At 51.4% G+C, this 21,410-nt stretch overlaps 1 protein-coding gene across 1 annotated transcript in view; it reads left to right on the forward strand.

Annotated features, from left to right (window-relative positions):
• The first annotated feature begins 4,656 nt into the window (after nt 1-4,656).
• The window catches only part of TTBK1 (tau tubulin kinase 1), a 154,488-nt gene continuing 137,734 nt past the window's right edge, over nt 4,657-21,410 (forward strand). Inside the window, exon 1 of the mRNA XM_050951172.1 lies at nt 4,657-4,726. The gene's annotated coding sequence lies outside the window, so the exon portion shown is untranslated. The remainder of the gene's footprint in view (nt 4,727-21,410) is intronic.

Here is a 21,410-nt window from a genome sequence, read left to right on the forward strand (position 1 = left end):
ATAGTGTCTAGAAATGTTATCTCTGCCTCCCATCTTGAGGTAACATGTTCCCAGTCAATATTATTTATTGGGCTTTCTGTTTTTGTAGTCTCTCTAATCTCCCTGAGCATTTCACAGTCACCATCACCATCCTGCTCGGATGGTCGATGGTATATTCCTGCTGCTAGACTCTTATTGTTCAGGCACACATTTCTATCCCTAAAGATTCTATGGTTCTGTTCGAGTGACTTACAATTTGTGCTGTACTTGACTTTACGCTTCTTTTTCATATAGTGCCACTCCCCCACCAGCATGACCTATTCTGTCATTCATATTTATTTTATACTGTGTCCCATTGGTTATCCTCTTTTCACCAAGTTTCCATGATGCCTATTATATCAATAGCCTCATTTATTACCAGGCACTCAAGTTCACCATCTTAGTATTTAGACTTCTCACATTTTGTGTAGAAGCACTTTCATAAGATTTGTCAATATTTAAATGTCTGCCTTCACATGACGTAATTGTGAATGGGACTCTTTTTCATCTGAGTGTTTCCTTCAGTTCCTGCCTGTACTTTGTCAACGTCTATTCTCTCCTCTTGACTAGGCTTTCGAGTATCCTGTCTAATAAATCTTCCCTTAAGGGATGTCTGCGTCCAAACCGTGTGCTCCTGAGAATCTTTACTTTTAATTTTCCTCATTATTCCCTGTTGTTATAACTCCCCAGCCTCACCCTAGGAAACTCCTCTAGAGACGTCACTACAAGGGGCACAGCCCCCAGGAACGCCAGTGCAGCACAAACAGACCATCCCACCCCAGAGCCATGGGAAAGCAGGAGTGGGGGAGAGCCCAGGGCCTGGGTCCCCACTGTCTCTGTGCTCCTCCCTGTTCCTGCCTCAGTGTGCAGGGGACCCAAGGCAGTGGTGCTGAGGGCAGGGGGAGGAGGAGCCATGGAAGATTTAAAGAGCCCTGACAGTTGGACCACATGATCTACCAGTGAGAACTCTTGCAACCTGTATCCATCCAGTCTCTCTTCCTACCGCTGAGTCATTACAAACAATAGAATTGTTGCATACAAATTAGCTGTGGAGGAAGAGAGGTGACTGGCTGATTTTTTCTTCTTAGGAATTGCCTGAGCTGTTGATCTGAACCTCTCCGTAGCCTATATATCCACAGCGATTAGATACAATTGTTAATAACTTAGAAATTATTTTGTAAAAGTCATGTACAAGATTGCAGTTAATTTTGACAACAGTGTATGGAAAATTGGACATGTCTGGCACCCATTTTTAAGTAGGGTGACCAGATATCCTGATTTTATAGGGTCAGTCCTGATATTTGGTGCTTTCGCTTATATAGGCACCTATTACCCCCCAACCCCATCCCAATTTTTCACATTTGCTATCTGGTCACCCTATTTTCAAGATTCTTTGAGAGACAGACTGATACAGAAGCTGCATTTCTTAATGGACCCAGTCTGTAATTCATTTTAATTCTAGGTAATTGATTTACTTGTAAAGGCTCAGAAAAGTAATTCTTTGCCCAAAGAGTCAGTGCTGTAATTTTAGGGAGTACATGCTTAAATTTTGATACAAAACGGAGAGGTTGAATTCCAGCTTTCAATGCAAAACAAAACAGTCTAATCACAATTATTTTATTGTTTCTATGTTGTAATTTTTTTTAGTAAAATGACCCATTATGACATTGGGTAAGATATTTGCATGGGGCTTTATTTATGTAAGTGTAATAATTAAACTTAATATTCAAGTAGACTTGTGTTTCATGACTTACATTATACATTTATTTACTTATTTTTACAAAATTAAATTGTTTCCTTCTGTTACTTGTCTACATATTCCAAGATGGGGTTTCTGATTCACAAACTTTCCTCTGCGTAAAGTGAGAGAGGGCTGAAAAGAGGACACATTTACAGAGCTGTAGAGGAAGTTCTCAGGAAGCTTGCAGGCAGGATTGCAAAGGATTACATTGATTGACTGGACTGAGCAGGAGACAGCAATGAAAGATACAGGGAAAACTGGAGCAGTAGTTAGAGGCAGGATGAGGTTAAGGGTTATTTATTTATTTTTTTGAGGATGAAGAGGGGAAGGAGCCAGCTCGATGAAGGAGGAGATGGCCATGGGAGGCAATGGACTTAAGTAGCAGGAAGGGATGGGGTCACTGGGGCAGATGGAGGAGTTAGAGATGCAGAGGAGGCAGAAGACCTCAAGGTCAGTGACATGGAGAAGGCACAGAAAATGTAGGGGAGGAAGGGATAAGGAAGGGCAGGGGAGCTCAGACTCAGTAAGGAAGCTGCTGCCAGCTCTGACCCTGGTGATTCCAGGAATCTGCTCCCATAGAGAAAATGGAGCTGTTTATCTCCTGGCACATATGCATGTCCATCTATGCAATGGCTGAGTCCACATCTACAGGGGTATGAGAGTGCAGAGCCTGTGTGTATATCACAAGGTGCACATCTGTGCACACAGCAGCTGTGTTCACATCTGCAGCTGTCCGGGAGATGTGCACATCTCCAGATGTGTGTGTACGGGCAAGGGCCATATGCACCTCTGCAGATGTATGAGAGGGCAAGGACTGGGTGCACTCTGCAGGGGTGTGGGAGTGTGCAGGCTGTGTACACAACTGTGTGCGCGCATGGGAAGGTGCATCAGCTGCAGGTAGATGGAGTTGCAGGGGTGGTGTGCACAACTCCAGGTGCATGGGGGCTGCACAAATCTGCAGTTGCAGGGGCTGTGCAAATCTATAGGTGTCTGGAGTATGTGTGTGGGCTGTGTGCACAGCTGTGGGTTCATGGGGGGCTGGAGGGGCTGTGTGCACATTTGGAGGGGTGGGGGTGAGGTTGCAGGGGCTGTGTGCCCAGCTGCAGTTGTGTGGATGTGCAAATTTGCAGTTTCATGGGGCTTGCAGGAGCTGTGGAAATCTGTAGGTGTCTGGAATGTATGTGGGGGCTGTGAACACAGCTGCAGATGCATGGGGGGCTGTGTGCACATTTGGAGGCATGTGGGAAATGCATGCAGGTGTGTGTGTGGTGGGGTGTTGCACGGACTGTATGCACAGTTGGAGGTGCATGGGGGATGTGCCCAGCTGTAGGTGTGTGTGGGGGCTGCAGGGGCTGTGTGCCCAGCTGCAGGTGCATGGGGGGCTGCAGGGGCTGTGTGCACAGTTGGAGGTGCATGGGGGATGTGCGCAGCTGCAGGTGGGGGGGGTTGCAGGGGCTGTGTGTGCATGTGCGTGGGGGGCTGCAGGGGCTGTGTGCCCAGCTGCAGGGGCATGGGGGGCTGCAGGGGCTGTGTGCACAGTTGGAGGTGCGTGGGGGAGGTGCCCAGCTGCAGGTGCATGGGAGCATTGCAGGGGCTGTGTGCCCAGCTGCAGGGGCGTGGGGGGCTGCAGGGGCTGTGTGCACAGTTGGATGTGGATGGAGGATGTGCCCAGCTGCAGGGGCTATGTGTTCAGGTGCATGGGGGGCTGCAGGGGCTGTGTGTCCAGTTGGAGGTGCCTCGGGGATGTGCCCAGCTGCAGGTGTGTTTGGGGGCTGCAGGGGCTGTGTGCGCATGTGCATGCGGGGCATTGCAGGGGCTGTGCGCCCACCTGCAGGTGCATGGGGCATTGCAGGGGCTGTGTGCCCAGTTGGAGGTGCATGGGGGCTGCGTCAAGGTGCAGGTGTGTTTGGGGGCTGCAAAGGTTGTGTGTCCATGTGCATGGGGGGCACTGCAGGGGCAATGTGCCCAGCTGCAGGTGCATGGGGGCGTTGCAGGGGCTGTGTGTGCATTTGGAGGTGCATGGGGGGGCTGTGTGCCCAGTTGGAGGTGCATGGGGGCTGTGTCCAGGTGCAGGTGTGTTTGGGGGCTGCAAAGGCTGTGTGTGCATGTGCATGGGGGGCACTGCAGGGGCAGTGTGCCCAGCTGCAGGTGCAGGGGGGCGTTGCAGGGGCTGTGTGCACTGCTGCAGGTGCGTGGGGGCAGCAGGTGCATGGGGGCGTTGCAGGGGCTGTGTGCGCATTTGGAGGTGCATGGGGGCGTTGCAGGGGCTGTGTGCCAGGCTGCAGGTGCATGGGGGCGTTGCAGGGCCTGTGTGCACATTTCGAGGTGCATGGGGGCGTTGCAGGGGCTGTGTGCACATTTGGAGGTGCATGGGGGCGTTGCAGGTGCAGTGTGCCAGGCTGCAGGTGCATGGGGGCGTTGCAGGTGCAGTGTGCCAGGCTGCAGGTGCATGGGGGCATTGCAGGGGCTGTGTGCTCAGCTGGAGATGCCCGGGGGAGGTGCCCAGCTGCAGGTGGGGCGTGGGGGCGTTGCAGGGGCTGTGTGCGCATTTGGAGGTGCATGGGGGCGTTGCAGGTGCAGTGTGCCAGGCTGCAGGTGCATGGGGGCGTTGCAGGGGCTGTGTGCTCAGCTGGAGATGCCCGGGGGAGGTGCCCAGCTGCAGGTGGGGCGTGGGGAAGGAGCGGGGGCTGCGCACATCTACAGCCGGGGGCTGGTGCTGGCCGCGGCGCAGAGCAGGCGGGGCGCGAGGGGCGGCGCTGCGGGTGATGTCAGGCCGATGCTGCTGGAGCCGCGCGCGGTGCATTGTGGGCGAATCCCGCTGCCTGCGCCGCCTCCTGCCGCCGCGGATCCCCAGGCCGGTGCGCGAGGATGCTCCCGGGGCAGGCGGCGGCGCGGAGCCCGGCGGGGCCGCAGTGAGGGCCGCGGGGCGATGCGCCGGCCGGAGAACGGGGCGGCGGCGGGGACCAGGTGAGAGCCGAGGCCGAGGGGGCCGGGCCGGGCCGGGCCGAACCGGGGGAAGGGAGCGCTGCGAGCCAGAGGACGGGGGCACTGCGGGCCGAGGCGCCTCAGCTCGGGGCGCCCGGGGCACGGTGGGAATTGTAGTTTCGCCCTGCTCCCAGGCTGCGCTCTGGGCGGGGCCGGCCCGGCGCGGGGACTCGCACTCCCAGCACGCCCCGGGGCAGGGCGGGACACGGCGGAGTGAGGGGCGGCGCAGCCAATCAAGAGCGGGAACGGGCCCACCTCTGGGCAGGCCCCTCGGGGAGCCTAAAAACATGTCGAGCGGGTTATGTTGGAGGGGGCGGGGCCTAGAGAGGCTGGACTCGGGCTTCGCACCTCGCCTGTCTGTCAGCACGTGGGGAGGGCGGGGCCCCGAGGGCTGCAGCAGGGAGGGGGCATCTCTGAGGGGGGAGCGGGGACACTTCATGCTGCAGTGTGGTGGGGCCAACGCCGGGAGGGGGCGACCCCTGCGCGGGAGCGGGGCTCCCTGGGGGCGACGCTGGGAGGGGGTAAGCCCTGCGCAGGAGCGGGGCTCTCTGGGGCCGACGCCGGGGGGGGGACGACCCCTGCGCGGGAGCGGGGCTCCCTGGGGGCGACGCCGGGAGGGGGTGACCCCTGCGCGGGAGCGGGGCTCCCTGGGGGCGACGCCGGGAGGGGGTGTCAGGGACTCTAACCCAGACGGCAAAGTTTGTTGTTTGACCGCGAGAGAGACAGGCAACACCAGCAAGGTTCTATCAAAAGCTTTTTATTGACAAGTGCACGCATTAATAGAGAGCAGCTCGTCTTCCGAGAGAACCAGCCCGCGAGCGAAAACAAGGAGGCTGGGAAACTAGAACTTTTATCAGTTCTTCGAAGGAGCTGCCCGAACACAGCACATCTGGTACTATGCCAGGAATGCAGCTTTTTTCTTATCTCACTTTTTTCCAGCGCTTGTGAAACATGCTGCTGCTTTTCAGTGTTTTCCACTTAGGGATTACCCACAAACCTTTGTTAGCCTGACTTTGGTCAGGTTGGCATACCTGCTTTTGTTTGCTATATTTTTATTCAGGCCTAACAGGGGTAAGCCCTGCGCGGGAGCGGGGCTCTCTGGGGCCGACGCCGGGGGGGGGGCGACCCCTGCGCGGGAGCGGGGCTCCCTGGGGGCGACGCTGGGAGGGGGTAAGCCCTGCGCAGGAGTGGGGCCGACGCCGGGAGGGGGCGACCCCTGCGCGGGAGCGGGGCTCCCTGGGGGCGATGCCAGGAGGGGGTGACCCCTGCGCGGGAGCGGGGCTCCCTGGGGGCGATGCTGGGAAGGGGGTAACCTCTGCACAAGAGCGGGGCTCTCTGGGGGCGACGCTGGGAGGGGGTAACCCCTGCGCAGGAGCGGGGCTCTCTGGGGGCGACGCTGGGAGGGGGTAACCCCTGCGCAGGAGCGGGGCTCCCTGGGGGCGATGCTGGGAAGGGGGTAACCTCTGCACAAGAGTGGGGTGACCCTGGGGGTGACGCTGGGAGGGGGTAACCTCTGCACAAGAGTGGGGTGACCCTGGGGGTGACGCTGGGAGGGGGTAACCTCTGCACAAGAGTGGGGTGACCCTGGGGGTGACGCTGGGAGGGGGTAACCTCTGTGCAGGAGTGGGGTTCTCTGGGGGTGACGCTGGGAGGGGGTAACTTCTGCGCAGGAGCGGGGTTCTCTGGGGGTGACGCTGGGAGGGGGTAGCCCCTGCACAGGAGCGGGGTGATGCTGGGAGGGGGTTCCCTGGGGGAGATGCTGGGAGGCGGTAACCCCTGCACATTAGCGGGGTTTGCTGGAGGTGATGCTGGAAGGGGGTAACCTCTGCGCAGGAGCGGGGTGACTCTGGGGTCGATGCTGGGAGGGGGTTCCCTGGGGGCGATGCTGGGAGGTGGTAACCCCTGCACAGGAGCGGGGTTCTCTGGGGGCGATGCTTGGAGGGGGTAACCCCTGCGCAGGAGCGGGGTTCGCTGGGGGTGACGGGAGGGGGTAGCCCCTGCGCAGGAGTGGGGTGATGCTGAGGGCGATGCTAGGAGCAGGGTTCCCTGGGAGTGAAGCTGGGATGGCATATCCTGGGGCAGGAGCCATATCCCCTGTTGCTGTAGCAGGGTTCCCTGATCCCCTGTGCTGTAGCAGGGTTCCCTGGGAGGTAAAGACTGGGAAGGGGTATCCCTGGTGGGTTCCTCTGGGGTCATAGCTGGGAGGGCATATCCTGAGGCAGGAGCCAGTTTCCTTAGTGTCGTAGCTGTGGGGGGCTGTGGATTACACTGGGGCATAGCTAGGTGTATCTGGGGGAGCATCACTGGAGTGAGTCTCACAGGAATGGGTTTCATTGGAGCGTAGCTTGGAGTGCGTATCTCTAGGAAGGGGAATAGGTTCCCCAAGGCTTTAGGGAGAGGGAGGGAGAGAAGCTGGTCAGCATGCGTTGTAGCTGGAAGAGACTATCCCCATGGAGTGGGGAGCAGGTTCCCATGGGGCATAGGAGGGGGGGTATTCCCGGGAGTGGTAGCCGGTTCCTTTGGGCTGTAGGGAGTCCCTGGGGAAAGTTGAGTGGGTTCCCTGGGTGTTGTAGCTTGGAAAGACTATTTGTTGGAGGGGGCATCTTCCTGTGGGGGCATAACTGGGAGGTTTTTCCCTGGGGGAGGAGAATGAGTTCCCCTGGAGTGGTAGATAAGGGTATTCTATGATGGTGATGTTGAGGAGTTCCAGGGAGAGTAGCTGGGATGGGGTAGCTCAGAAGGGAGGAGGAGCAGATTTCTCTGGGATGTAGCTTAGCAGGGAATTGTTCCCCTGTGGTATAGCTGGGAACCAGCTTCCTTTCTTTCTCCCCCACCAGCAGATTTCTGTAGGGTGGTAGCTGGAAGAGGTGTATCCCTGCAGGAGGCAGGGCGGGTTGTCCTAGGGTAGTAGCTGGTGGTGGGTATATCGCAGGGCGTGGTACGGTTGGTTCCCTTAGTGTAGTAGTTGGAAGGGGGTTAATTTCCTAGGTGAGGTGCGTGAGCTGAGTGTCAGTTTGGGGTAGGGCATTGTGTCCCACTTATGGTGAATATGGGAGGCAGGGGAGGAGGTGGTTCCCTGTGGGATGGTATCTGTGTGGATAGTAACCTTGGGGGTCCCTTTGGGCGTGTGTTTGGGAGGGAGGAGTTCCCGCCACCAAGAAAGCTGCTGCTTCTTGGGGATCCCTAGGCTGGTGTGTCTTGTTGCGGGAGCATAGTGTCCTCTTTATAGATTTGCGCTTGACGCCCTTTCAGTGGGTGTTGACTGAGCCCTTAGCTGGCCTTTGAGCCTGTGTATGGCAGTATGGAAGGCTTGAGGCCCGTGGGATTCCACAAGTGAAGGCTGTCAATGTGAAGAAGCAGCTATTCCATTCCCCCGTTTTGGACTAGGCCCCGTGGGTCCTGCTATGTTGTGTACACAGGGCTTGGCACTGTCACTGGCAGCACATGGATCACAGTAGGGAGCCTAGACACCTTGTCACTGAGCACAGCTATGAGGAGATCATCACCAGTCCAGCATGGCAGCCTCTGCTCTGTTGCTTGGGGCCCAGAATTCTGAGGGAAGTTGGATTCTGCTAGAGAAGAGTTGCCCGTTCCTTCTTGGTGACCAGGAACATGTGAGAGACTGGGTGTTTGCTGGGCACGTGAGTGGAATGCCCCCAGTGTGTTTGTGGCATTTAGTCAGGCTCTGGCATGCTTCAGAGCCCAGGCTTCGTGGAGGGGCTTGCCCAGAGTTCTCAACTAGCTTTTACCAGCTGGCAAGATCCCTCAGTCCTTTCAGAGGTTCTTTCTGTGTCATCAGTCTGCTAGACAGGGAGACGTGGGGCTTCGCTCTGCGCTGGTGAGGCCTCTTGGGGTTTTCTTTTCTCAGGAAAGTATAATTAGAGCTCTGCACAGCTTGTGATGCTCGGGTCTGATGCTGGCAGTCTGGGTTAGCTAGCATTCTGAGGAGTGGGATTTTTTTCTTTTCTGTGCTATAACAGGCTTTCCGGTTCCCCTTGAGAGGTTTTGCATAGGTTTTTGTGAATTATGTACATGAGCTCAGCTATCGAAGAAGGTCTTAGTCACACAGAAAGAGAGGTGGTCTTTCACGTAACCTAGTTCTGCGAGAGCTCTGGTGATTAGTGCCATGACCTTGAATTGGACCAGTGTTTAGTGGGAAGCCAGTGTACTGATGGAAGCACTGGGGTGATATGCTCCTGTCTGCCAATGTTTCTGGGCAACTGTAGGCCAGCTGAATGTTTTTTCAGGGTTTGCTTACTCATTCCCGGTACAGTATGTTGCAGTGATCTAGCCTGGCTGTAATTTATAGGCTCCTTATTCATTAATTTCCCCAGCCTTGAAACGGGAAGTATAGGCAATTTGATAAATAGAAGGAAAGGTCATCTAGTTTCACTGCAGCACACGTGAGTGCCTTTGCATTCTCTGTTAAAGTGCTACCTTGTTGTGTCTGACTCCAAACTCCTCTCTGGATTACAATGGAGATTCTTGAGCCTCCTACAATAACACTGCATTAGGGAACTTGGGGTCTCCCTCTCCCCCCCATTGAAACATGACAATGGGACGTGTTACACCTGGGGTAGGATGCACTATCTCCTACTGTCGCCACGCTAACAGCTGTAGGTCCTGCACATAAAGAGCAGACCTACAATGTGCATCACTGCTGTCTTTGGTAGTTATTACTGTCATTAGATAAAAAAAAATGATAGACACTCTAAAAGGATTAGAGTTTATGTTAGGGTTGTTCTATGAGTTTTTTTGCCTGTGGATTTCTTCTTTGGTGCACTGATCCAATGCATGAGAGATCAGAATCTTATGGGCAAAAGTGTTTGTTGGGACCGACTGTGCCCTGTGTGTCCTTGTGCAACCCTCCCTCCCCCTCACAGCTCAAAGTATGAAGTGCCGCGTGGATGCAGCTGTCCATCAATTCCCTTTTACCAGCCGTAGCAGTGAGATGCGTGCTGGTACTCACCTACTCCCCTGTAGCACAATGTCTCTCTTTAGTGAGGTAGCAGTTTGGGGTTTCTATTCAATTGGCAGACTCCCTTTAGTTCTTAAATTTTCTTTAATAAAATAAAATCCTCCTTTTATCATTTTTGTTTGCCTTGTTGGGCACCTAGTGCCATTACTGTTTCAGCCTGGTGGTGGAATCAACCCTTTCAAGTTTTAAGTCATGTCCATTGTGTGATGGTTTCATTCTCCTTATGGATGGGCATAGTTGGTGTCTTGTCTACTTGGGTGAGAGCCATCTCTCAGAGCGATGTTTGGTTTGTTGGTTGTTTCCCACCAGGTCTTGTCCCAGGGACACTTGACTAAATTCTTCCCCTGGGAACAGTCTGTGAGAGGAGCATTGGATCCTGTAGGATGGCTTTCTGACTCAAAATTGACTCTCTTCCCACAGGTTCCATTCAGTTAGTGCCCCTGGGAGTGGGGATCGTTCTCCTAAACTCCTATGAGTGATAAAGGCTGCATTGCCCTCTCTGCTGACCAGCCTCAGCTCCCTAAACCAAGTTTGGCACCAGCTAGGACCTTGGCACTAAAGCATGGTATCACCTCTTCACTGAGGCAGGGCAGACTGAACCTCCACTGCAAGGGAGATTCTCGGTGCTAGCTGACTTTCCGGAACGGGAGAGGCCAGAGGAACCCAAGAAAAGCCATAGGCCTTCTATCTCTTCAGCCCTTGGGCCAAGCCATGCCACGCAGGCTAAAGAGGCTGAAACCTTGAATAACCCAGATCTGAGAGGAACCAAATTTACCCTGGCTCTGAAGCCTGGTACTGAGGAACTCTCCCTGGTGCTGAAGCTGCTAGTACCAGAGTTGGCTCAGATAAAGGAACCCTTAACAGCCCACGAAAGCTTATGCCCAAATAAATGTGTTAGTCTCTAAGGTGCCACAAGGACCCCTCGTTGTTTTTGCTGATACAGACTAACCCGGCTGCCCCTCTGAGTCTCGGGAGAGTTGCTGCTGTGTGCGGCTGCTTCAGATTATCACACAGAGCCCTTGCACCGACTCAAGCACAAATGCTGAAAGTAGTGCTGGCCCCTGAACTGGTACCGACAACTTCTCGCCCTCCCTTAGAGCATGAGCACTCCTCCTCCTTGTCCCCGGCCCACCCTTGTTCCCTTGAATGAAACCCGCTCCAGTTCCTCTTGGCTCTCTTCTCCTAGACGTAGGTCATCCTCCTGATCTCCAACCCCTGATAGAGGCCCCCCAAACTACCTGTTACATAGTCCACTACTCCATGGCAGTCCTCTCTGTGGGTCCACCTCCTCAGGTTGTCAAATCTTATAGTCAACCTCCCCAACCGTTTCTATTACTTTGTATGGCTCTTGCCATCTGGCTCAGAGCTTGCTTTCTGCTGTAGGCACCTGCACCATTGCTCAATCCTCTGCCTGGAATTTCCAAACCTTTTCTCGACAATTGTAATAGGTCTGTTGGCCCTCCTGTGCTTTTTCCATGTGCTCTCACACTAGGGGGTTAATTTGGGCTACTCTGTCCCGCATCTGCATTGCATATTCAGTGATGTTACTTCCCAGGGTAGGCTGTTCTTCTCAGCCCTCCTTGGCAGTGTCTAATATGCCATGGGGGTAGCAGCTCGGAAAACCTGGTGAAAGCCTGGGGAACCTCTCTTATAGCAAATATCAGGTAGGTTAGCAAGGTATCCCGATTTCTCCTGTCTTGACTCACTACTTTCGATATCATGCCCTTTAGTGTTCTGTTAAAGCATTTGGTGAGGCCATCAGTCTGTGGAAGGTAACTGAGGTTAGTAGGGCCTGTATTTAGAGCATTTCACACAGATCTTCCATCAATTTTGACATGAAGGGGATCCTGTGATCCGTCAGAATCTCCTTGGGTATTCCTACGTAGAAAAAATTGGATTAACTCCTTTGCTTTCATCTTGGACATTGCGTTTCACAGAGTATGGCCTCCAGGTATCGTGTAGCATGGTCCAGAATCACAGGTGCACATTGAGCTCAGGTGGGCATGACAGGTCCATCACTATCCTCTCAAAAGGACTTCAGTAATCAGTAGGGGTACTGAAGAGGTCCTTAAGTGAGGTTGTGGGCCGCATAATGGGCATTTTGGGCAGGAGGCCCAATAGCATCAAGCCTCCAGATAGACTTCTGGCCTAAAGAGCCTCCATAGGATTCTATCTAGGGGTTTATCCATCCCTCAGTGTCCCTCAAACAAATGACTATGGGCTAGGTCTAATATTACCCTTTGGTGTCCTGTCTGGCTTCCAAGATATCAAAAGAGGGAGATTCCACCACTTCCCTTGGGAGTTTGTTCCAATGACTAATTACTTTCACTCTTAAAATTTGTACCTACTTTCTAATGTGTTTTGTCTGACTTCATCTTTCAGCCATTGGTTCATTAGACCTTTCTCGATTTAGATTAAAGACCCATTCAGTACCTAGTATTTTCTCCCCATGAAGGTATTAATACACTGTAATCAAGTCACTTTTTGATCTTTTTGATGGACTGAACAGATTGAAGTATTTAAGCCTCTCACTTCAGCCCTTGAAAAATTGTTGTGGCTCTTTGCTGCACCTTCTCCAGTTGTTCAACATCCTTTTCAAAATGTGGGTACCAGAACCATGCTCAGTCTCACCAATACCATATATAGAGGTTAAATCTCTTACTCCAGTCTCCGATCTCCTACTCACTATTCCCCTGTTTATTTTGCCTCAGCATCACACTGGGAGCTAATGTTGAGTTGCTTATTCATAATGACCTCTAAATTCTTTTCAGAATCACTGCTTTCCCGGATACAGTTCCCCATTCTGAGTGTATGCCACACATTCCTTGCTCCTAGATGTATGATTTTGCATTTGGCTGTGTTCAAACACATTTTGTTTGAACAGTCCTTCGTCTCTTGTGTATCTGAAAAGAAGCAGGCTGATGTACTTATATCATATGTGTAGAGTGAAGTATTTTCCAGTCTCTTAGTATCCCAGGAGGATGCTATACAACATCTACTAGGGATGAACATTTTTAAATTGGTAGGTCTGCTGAACTTGTACTCAAGAGTCCTAGAAGAGCTGGCTGCGAAGATCTCTGTCCCACTGATGTTAATTTTAATAAATCTTGGAATACTAGGGATATTTCAGAAGACTGGAAGAGTGCTAATGTTTGCCAATATTCAAAAAGGGCAAGTGGGATGACCCAGGTAACTAGGCTGGTTAGTCTAATGTCAGTTCCAGGCAAAATAATGGGAATGCTGCTATGGAATTAATTCAACAAAGAATTAAAGGATGGGGATATAAATGCCAGTCAATATGGTTTTATGGAAAATAGGTCTTGTCAAACGAACTTGATTTAATTTGATGATGAGATTATAAGCTTGGTTGATGAAGATAACTCCATAGATGTAATATATTGAGACTTTTGTAAGGTGTTTGACTTGGTTCTGCGCGACATTCTGACTAAACTCTTAGTGCTATATAATACCAATAAAGCACATGATAAACGGATAGAGAACTGGTTAACTGACAGGTTTCAGAAAGTGGGACTTGTCCCTGAATGGGGGCGGTAGCACCCCCCACCTGTGTTCTTGTTACACATGATGCATACCATTGGCAGGGGCACCAACGCATCAGCAGTGCGCCCTCCCAACAGCAGTGGCAAGGAGGAGCAGCGAGGGCCATGCCACTGCTCTGCAGCCCCTCTGTCATGATGGGGGAGCGGCAGGGCCAAAACTGAGTTAGTGATATTGCTACTTGGTGCACTGGAGTTGCAGGACCACTGAGGTTTGGCACTGTGGCCCCACTGTCATGGCGGAGGGAGTGGGGGGCCAAAATTGAGTGAGTCATGGTGCAACGTGGTGCATGGAAGTCTCAATAGCATTTCGTTTTGGTCTTGTCACCCTCCCCATAATGCAGGAAAGGCTGTGGGGTTACGCCTTGAGCCATCTGTGTTACCTGCACACTCTAGGGCACCCCACCATGAGGCCCACCCTGAGTGGCCTGTGGGGTGGCTGTCACTGCTCCTCCTCACTGCTGCTGTGTGGCCAGGTCCCCGGCAGCCTGCCCAGCATCACCCTTTCCAGCAGCTCACTGTCACGGCCAGGGTGTGGGCAGTCTGATCTAATGGTCTGAGCATGAGCTGGGAGCCAGGCCGGGTTGGATACAAGGTGGACAGAGTCTGAGAAAGGGCAGACCGAGAGAGGTGTTAGGAGACGGCAGGGTCGGATACCAGGAGGTCAGATTCAGGCAGCAGTAGCAGGTAGCACAGTAGAGGTCAGACTAAGCAGGGGAAACCCAGCTGCATTGAAAATGTCCTGTTCCTCTGCTTGGTTTAAGTAGAAGCATGGAAGCAATCTGGACCCCTGGAGCTCTGTCAGTCAAAGAGCTGCAGCAAGTACCTACCCTGCATAATGGAGCCAGCGGGGAGTGGATTGGTGGGGAGCCTGGGGTGTGCCATGTGAAAAATGTTTTGGGGGGCGGGGGGCTGAACTGGGTGTTTCTAGTGGGATTTTGCAGGGATCAGTTCTAGTGCTGATGCTATTCAACATTTTCCTCAGTGATCTGGAAGTAAAAACACTGCTGAGAGAGTCTGTGGATGACCCAAAGATGGGCAGAGCGGTGAATAATGCTGAGAACAGAGCAGTCATACTGAGCGGTCTGGATCAGCTGGTTAGGTGGGCCCATTCCAACCCAATGTGTTTTAACACAGCCACAGGCAAACTTGCACATCTAGGGACACAGAATGCAGGCCGTCCCTACAGAATGGGGAACAGTGTTCTTGAAAGCAGCGACTCTGAAAAGAATGCAGTGGTCAGAGCAGAGAGGCAACAGGGGAGTAGTAAGCTAACGAGCCCCATCGGTACAAAGGAGATTGAAAGGTGACTTGATTCAGCATATAAATACCTTCCCAGGGAGAAACAATAGCAATAGCATGGACTCTGGTACCACGCAGGTGAGAGCTGCTGGAGAGGAAGTGCTGGGCCATCTGCAGCTGTGATGTAGCCAGTCCAGCGGCATGGAGAGCTTTCCTGTGCCTGTGGCCCCGAGGAGGCCATCGTTTAGTGCCTCTGGAGCTGACTCTGTGCTGGGCTGTGATTGTGGGGAAAGCTTGATGCTGGCCGATTTCATAGGTTGTTGGAACTTGGTGGTTACTAGGGTGAGTTGAAAGCCTAAGGAGTCTTCAAGGGCAGGACAGCTTCCGTTGCATGCTGCCCTGGTGGGTTGGTGGGACGACTCTGACCTCTGCTTGGACGAGGTGGTGATCATACCAGGAGAGTGGCATGTTGGTAATATCTCCAATGGCCGTGTCTGGGCTGAAGATCCGATCCAGCAGAGGCGCCGACTTTCTAAGGTGCTGGAAGGTGCTTGACCCTTGCTCTGTCCCAGGTCCCGCCCCCACTCTACCCCTTCCCCCAAAGCCCTGCCCCACCTCTTCCTGCCCTGTTCCGCCTCCTCCCCCAAGCACCCCCTGCCCTCGCTGTTCCCCCTTTCTCCCAACACCTCCTGCACGTTGCTGAACAGCTGATCTGTGGCGGGCAGGAGGCGCTGGGAGGGACGGAGGGAGGGAGAGGATCTGATGGGGGGGGGCTGCTGATGGGTGCTCAGCACCCACCATTTTTTTCCTGTGGATACTTCAACCTTGGAGAACCCACGGAGTCAGTGCCTATGTTCTCCAGCCTGTGTCTGGCTGCATGTGTGGGTCCAGGAACTGTCTGGAGAATCCAGTGGTTTCTGTGTGGACTGAGAGAACATGTGCTGCTGTACTGTTTGTATTGTCAATGTGGGGGCTGAGCTCATTGAGGGCCAGAAAACTTGGGGACTCTAGGACCATTGTGGTTAGCAGGTCCGTCGCATCCTCCAGGAAGTTGACAGAGTTTCCATCTGGACGTCTCTTGGCCACAAGGAGTCCTAGGTTTCCCCTGTCCTTTGACTCACAGATCATATATGGATGCTTGAATGTTTTGTTTTCTGGGGTTATCTTCTGCCTCAGAGGCTGGAAGGGAACAGGGTGGCTACTCTGCTGCCTCTTTGATTTTTCTGGTTCATTCCGGGGTCTGTCTGGGCTTGTGGCATACAGAGCATTCTGTGGGGCTAACGGTACTAGGGAGGTGGCATTGGACCAGATCTCAGTGATGCATGCAAGAAGTGAGGACAGGTGCATCATCCAAAATGAAATCATGGAAGGTGCAGGCTTGGTGAGGACTGGTCTTGCATTCGGCCGCAGAAGCTTCAGTCTGTCATCGTCACCTTGATTTTGCTGATCAAAGAACTGGCTTTGAGTGTGTTTGGATTTATCCTAATGCTCTTGGAGGGCGTTCTCCAATCCAGTGATAGTCAGGAGTTGGGAGAGTGGGAGGTATTTGGATCGCAGGCCTTGTGGTTCATCTCTGTTGCTGTAGTATCTGCTGTCTAAGTTCTTTCAGGTTAGTCGCCAGACAGTTTTCACCTATAAAGCCCTATCTGAGCCCTTTCTAAGGGTAACTGAAGATTTGTTAAATTTCAGGAAGTCAAAGCTTATATGGAATCGAATTTCTTCTCTGCAGCTTGAAGCTTTTAGGGAACTGTCTGGTGATTGGTTTCTGATTTCTTTCAGAGTATTGACATTTTAGGTGTGAGCACAGCTATTTAGTAGAGTGAAGGTCTTTTTATTTCTGCTGTTTATTTTTATGAACGATGAGAAGATTTTTTCTCCATTGGGTAAACTAGGCTGGACCTGAGGAAGCAATTCTGTTTGCAGAAAGCTATTCAAAATGCTCTTGGGTAACAAACTTACTCCGGCATTATTAAACAGAATGAGGCTGTGCTCTGAATAATTAGTCAAGTTTGGGTTAAATCATCTTGCAAAATTATTGTGAACATTTGCTAACCCAGGTACAAAATCTCTTTTTTATTACTTCATTATAATTACGATTAAAATGAAAAACCTTAAATCCTAATTCTCTGGCAAATAAAAATCTTACTTTAGATAGTAACAAGACACGCTTTATTGGAGGCTTTTTCACCCAATTGAATTTTGTGCTTCTCTGCTCTTTAATAGGGGTACTTTGAGGATTGTGTCACCACTACAGCAGGGGTCGGCAACCTTTCAGAAATGGTGTGCTGAGTCTTCATTTATTCACTCTTCAAATTTAAGGTTTCGTGTGCCAGTAATACATTTTAACATTTTAGAAGGTCTCTTTCTATAAGTCTATAATATATAACTAAACTATAGTTGTATGTAAAGTAAATAAGGTTTAAAAAATGTTTAAGAAGCTTCATTTAAAGTTGAATTAAAATGCAGAGCCCCCCAGACCAGTGGCCAGGACCCGGGCAGTGTGAGTGCCACTGAAAATCAGCATGCATGCCGCAGGTTGCCTATCCCTGCACTAGAGCTACCACAGATAAAATGCCAAAATACATCCACAGGATGAAACAATGAATTGGCCATCAGCAACAAACTGCATGAAAACTAAATGAAGTGAAATTATATTCAAGGGGCTTTTCTGTCAGCGGAGGTGTAAATGAAAAGGTCCTGTGTGATGCTTTGAAAGATTTGATGGCATAATTAGAAGATACATACTTGAGTCATAGAGCTTTCAGAACTTCTTTTGGTGTGTTTTTTGTATCTGGTGAGTTTTTCATAGATTTAGGGATGGAAAATAGACTCATCTACATAGGGTCTTATATCGTACTTATTGCAATCTGCCAAGTTTTGATTTGTACTCAGATCTATTTTGTATCAGCTACAGACTGGATGTCCAAACTTTGCAACACAGAGATCTGCACATAATTTGCATATGTATATAGGTATTTACTGTTAATAAATGCACACAAACAGCTACAATGTTTACTCCTACTTCTAAATTAATAGAAGTTGTTTATAGGCTGACTTGTGAGGATATGTGTGCGCAACAAAAGGTGGATTCAAGCTAGTCTAGACAAGCTAGCTTGAATCCACCTAGCACAGGTAACTATAGCAGGGAAGACAGCACAATGTGAGTTTTGGTGCAGGTCGGGGCTCAGCTCACTAGCCCATGCACACCCTGAAGCCCACACTGGGCTGTCTTCACTGCTGTTGTTACCTACAGTAGCTGGATACAGCCTGTGCACAGCTCTTGCTGGGTAGAGACACCCTGAAAAAGAAGTAGATCTCCAGAGACCGAGCTCTTTTCATAGAAGTACTATAGAATATCAGGGTTGAAAGGGACCTCAGGAGGTATCTAGTCCAGCCCCCTGCTCAAAGCAGGACCAATCCCTAGACAGATTTTTGCCTCAAATCCCTAAATGGCCCCCTCAAGGATTGAACTCACAACCCTGGGTTTAGCAGGCCAATGCTCAAACCACTGAGCTATTCCTCGCACCCCTCTTGCTTTGGTGGAAATCTGGAGTAACTCTTACAAAGCCATTCAGCCTTGTCTTTGCTGGGCTTTTCCCCCTGAAATTCCCCATCCTTTTTACTATGGATTCAGATCCACCTCTGGTAACAGCAATGGGAGGACAGGGAGCAGTGGTTCAGACAAGGTGTCATCAATACTTGCATTTTAAGCACTATATCGTTCAGATCCACTCCGAGCATGGTTAGACCACGTAGTGGTTAAAATGCCAGTGGGTGCCTGACACCCATCTACAGCGGTGCTCCTTCCATCGCTCCAACTGACAGAGCTGCATTGGTGATAGTGACTGTAGGAAAATAAGGCTACAGCAGCCACAGATGTCTAGGCTCCCTCGACTTGCATCTCCATTGCTTGCACCTTCTAGGGTTATATCCAGCTGTGCCAGGGGTGTCCGGTGCCACTGGCTGTGTAAGCCAGTGGAGAATTCTGCGTTGCTGGTATTCACACCACTCCCTTTGCACAGCTGTAAAGTGAACTTGGAACATCACTGAACTCTTAGATCTACTCTCAGTTTTGAACTACACCATTTGTGTTTCTGCTCATACTAATGCTTTTCAGTAAAAGTAAATTGCAGATAATTCCCCAAGTGTAGATCTGCTTTGGGATCTTGCTGCAAGCTGACTTCTGGTGAACAAATGGTACAAGACTCAATCCATAAAGACCTAAAGGATGTTAGATGCCAATCAGTATGGCTACGTGGAAAATGGTTCTAGTCCTGCAAACTTGATTCTTTTTTTTGATGAGATCACAAGTTCAGTTGATACAGATAGCTGTATTGATGGAATATAGGTGGAATTCTGTAACGTGATTGGCTTAGTATCTCACAGCGTTATGATTAAAAAATTAGCACTAAACAAAATCAATGTAGCACATATTAAATAACTGGTTAACTAATGGATCTCAAAACATCAGTGTTGGTGAGGAATCGTTTAGTAGGAGTGTTTCTGGTGGGGTCCCGGAGAGATCAAGTCCCAGGTGTAATAGGATGGTCTGCCCCTTTAAAGGTCAGGAGGTCTTTCAGTTAGCCTGTGATGGGGTGTACAGACCCCACACTGGGCCTGAAGGGATTAAAGAGCAGTATTGGGCCCAGGTATCCCCGCCCCTCCAGGCCTGCTGGGAATGCTCCAACATGAGAAGGAGTTGAAAAGGGAGCAACCCAGCTCAGAAGGAGGAAGGCTGGGGAGGACAGACCTTCCCTAAAGGCTCGTGACAAGATTGCTGAGGAAGCCTTCTTGAAGGGAGAAGACAACATGCTGACCCTGGTTGGGGCTGATGGCTTGTTTGTCTTTTCCTTTTGCCTTATATCGGACTGGAGGCTGGTGGAGAATGGCAGACGATAGGAAGTGACCCAGGGAAGGTAACTCGGAAGGTACCTTTGGGACATGGTTGCTCCTCTTAGGGCTCTGGAAGTGGACTGCAAACCCACCCACAGGCAGGCGGCATCAAGGATGCTAACCAGGAGGTCTCCTGACCCACCAAGGACTCTATTACATCTGGTGGAGAATGTGGGCAGCATAGTGTCCCTGGCTGATAGTAGACCAGAAAGCAAAAAAAACGAAACAAAAAACCAACAGAGATGGATGTGAAAAAACTGCTAAATTGGGTTTCTGAAAACCAGCAGCAGGAGGCTGCGTAGCAGCAGCTGATTAAGAAGATGGCAGTGCAGCAGCAAGAACAGCAGCAGAGACTCGTCCAGCAGATGGCGACACTCCTCTGACTTCCTGAGGCGGTCTCAGATCTAAACATGGGTGGGGGGAACGCTGATCCAAGCCCACCCAGCCTGGTAAAGCTGACCAAAATGCGGTCCACAGATGAGACTGAGTTCCTTGTCACATTTGAGAGGGAGGCTGTCATGGCCCGACAGTGCGCAGAGAGCTGGGCCACCCTTTTGGCCTCTTACTTGACTGGACAGGCCCAGGTGGCATATCGGGGTCTTGATGCGATGATTTCCTGGGCCTGCACTCACATCAAAGCAGCCATCCTAGACGCCTTTAACATCTCACCAGAAACCTAGCGTCTGTGATTCTGCCTGGAGAAATTCCCTCCTGGCTCGCGTCCACGAGTGGTCGTTCAGCACCTCAAGGAATACTGCTTGCAGTGGCTCCAGTCAGAGAGATGTACGGGGATCCAGGTGGCAGAGAGGATTGTTGTAGAACAGTTCACCCAAATCCTGCCGTCAGGGGCATCAGTGGGTGGTAGGACATCAGCCAGAAACCTTGGCAGAGGCAGCGAGGTTAACAGAGAACTACCTGATGTCTCTTGGGCTGGAGGCAGAAATGCCGAAAGTCAATCTGGGGCATCCTTGGAGCACTGATGCTCAAACTCTGCCAACAGTAACTAGAGGGGCTTGGGTGCCCAACCCTAGTGTAGAAGGGCACAGAAGCCAAGAGGAGAGCCTGGAAATCTACCCCTGCTGGCCAAGAAGGCTCTGCCTGGCCCATCTGAAAGGCCTTATCCAAAGGGATTCTCCTCCTTGGGACAATCAACCGAGAAACCAACTTCTCCCACCAGGAACTGTTTTGTATGTGGTATTTCAGAAAGGGCTTTCCATTCATAGACTGTAATTCTGGGCAGGTCTGGACAACCAATAACTAGGCTCGGAAGAGGGGGCCCTGGGAAGATGTTGGTCCCAGTGCAAGTGGGTGGAGTAGTGGCATAAGGATTAATAGACTCTGGCTGTAGCCAAACCTTAGTCTGGGAGAGGCTGGTTGGGACAGGAGGTAAAACTGGGGACATAATGTACTTACAGTGTATCCATGGGAACACATAACCATATCTGATGAGAAAAGTACACCTGACCGTGCAAGAACACAGTGAGCTGGTATGGGCTGGAGTGGAAAAGGATCTAGCCTATCTGGTCATACTTGGGCATGACTGGAAGTTCTTTGAAGAGGTGGTCGAAGGGTAGTGAGAGGCCATTGTGCTTGTACCTAAACAGGGTGGGTCAACATGGTTTTGTATTGCTGTCTGGAAGGTGAACACTATTTCAAAATTCAACGTATACCCTGTGCCCAAGGTCAATGAGCTGCTCATTTACAGTGAGAGCTGGGTTGAGCATATGAAGCACATTGCTGCAGTTGTATGGGCTGTCAAGGGGGCAAGTTTGACAGCCAACCCAACCAAGTGTTGACTGGCCATCCAGGAAGTCACCTATCTAGGATATATTGCTGGGAGGTGGGGGCAGCTACATTCTTGGTGGACAAAGTACAAGCCCTAGTGGGCTGCCTCATTCCTTTCACAAAGAAGCAGGTCTAGTGGTTTTGGGGATTAGTGAGGTACTACCCATGGTTCATTAACATTGCTGCCCACTTGCAGACTTGGTGAAACACA

Source organism: Gopherus flavomarginatus, chromosome 4 (genome assembly GCF_025201925.1).
Source record: "Gopherus flavomarginatus isolate rGopFla2 chromosome 4, rGopFla2.mat.asm, whole genome shotgun sequence".
In the NCBI taxonomy this organism is placed as follows: domain Eukaryota; kingdom Metazoa; phylum Chordata; order Testudines; family Testudinidae; genus Gopherus; species Gopherus flavomarginatus.